Genomic DNA, 1,622 nt, shown 5'->3' on the forward strand with positions numbered 1-1,622 from the left:
TTACAAAGTGAATATTTCAACATGTGAACATTTCTCCCCACTTCAGTTGATAAAGCTACAAAACAGCTTCAACAGGTAATATCACATTTCTTTGTCCCGTTAATGCTTTGCCTGTCTATTTTTCTTCTAAATGTCCAAACTTTTGCCATAGGATTTTTAATGTTCTCAATATAACAACTGAGAGAAAAAGTACAAATGTTTTCACACTTCTCTCATTTTGAAAAAGGCCCATTCCTTTGAGCAATGAATCAGATCCTGCCTGATGTTGTGGTCCTAACCTTTCCCGCTCTGTTCAGCAATTTCCTGCAATACACCTTTGAGAATTTTGCACTTTTTGATGAGTTACTCCACATCATCAATTACAGGAAAAAACAATTGAAGGATCTCAAGAGAAATCCAATTCCCCTCTGGCAAATTAGAGTTGGTCAGGGTTTTAATTAAATAACCAAAGTCATAACCACTGTGAAACGATAACCAGTTGACCCCCCCATAGAGAGCCACTCCTAAAGTCATAAGAAGTTCTGCAAAATACTGGGTCTCAATTCCTTCCTCCTCATGATTTTTAAACTGGATACCTGAGGTCGTTAAGCAGCTCCTTGGAATCCTGGGCATACATGTCCTCAGTCAAATTAAATTTAAATGTAAACAAGTTGAAGTTCCTGGAGGGTACTCTCCTTGCTCATTCATAGTCAGTCTTATCTGAATTATCTCTAACAAGTCTAGTTACACCCCCATAGTTGGTATTGATAATGAGCATGACTTCCGAATTCTCCAGTGGGGCTTGCAACCACACCTAGAAGCTCAGTGTCCATAGCCAATAATTATATTTTTCAGATAACTTGATGAATTTTCTTCATCTCTTCATTCCATTCAGGTTGTACGCCCAAACTTCACAAACTCTTTGGCTGTGATCTACTGTGGTTACTGACATAGTGAGGGCACAAGCGAGTCTAGATGTCATGCATTAAAACAACATACTTGGCTGAAGATTTGCTTCATAGAAAACTTTATCCTTTATTCATATACTTGTGTTGCTGAGCTCATGCTCCTCCTTCTCCTCACCAAAGAGACAGCACCTCGTACAGGCCAAGCCCAGCCAGTGGCAGCAGGTGACCCATAGACGCCTCTTCCCCAGCAAAGGATCAAGGGACCAGGACAGCACCGCACCATGCTGCACCATCGCTTCTCTCCACTTTTATTCTAAATTTGTCTGTAAATTGTTTCTTTTCTCTCACATTCTACAAAAAGCAGCTTAAGAAGCTATTCAGTGTCGTTAATGTTTTGGTACTTGGAGATTTCACCTGCCAAGTATCCTAGTTTGTCGACCTTAAAATCTGCCTTTCACAGAATTCCAGGACACAAAAACAATTCAGCCAAGTTATTTTCCACTTATATAATACAGAGATCTTTTCACCAGTTTCCAACACCTTGCCTCTCATTTCCTTCTGAGCTCTCACTAGAACTGCCCTTAATAACAATTCATGAGAAGAAGGTTCCACATGGCTCCAGCAAACTAGATATTCTTGCGCAGTGCACAAATGCGCCGTGCGGTTTTCTGTTTTGGGATTTTCGTTTTTTTTTTTTTTTTTTTTTTTAAAAAAAAAAAAAATAATTAAAATTTT

The 1,622-nt window shown here is 39.1% G+C and overlaps 1 pseudogene; it reads right to left on the bottom strand.

Moving 5' to 3' along the window:
- Nucleotides 1–201: 201 nt before the first annotated feature.
- Nucleotides 202–931, bottom strand: LOC102470214 (CCR4-NOT transcription complex subunit 7 pseudogene; annotated as a pseudogene).
- Between the last annotated feature and the right edge of the window lie 691 nt (nucleotides 932–1,622).

Source organism: Tupaia chinensis, unplaced genomic scaffold (assembly GCF_000334495.1).
Source record: "Tupaia chinensis unplaced genomic scaffold, TupChi_1.0 Scaffold000549_1, whole genome shotgun sequence".
In the NCBI taxonomy this organism is placed as follows: domain Eukaryota; kingdom Metazoa; phylum Chordata; class Mammalia; order Scandentia; family Tupaiidae; genus Tupaia; species Tupaia belangeri.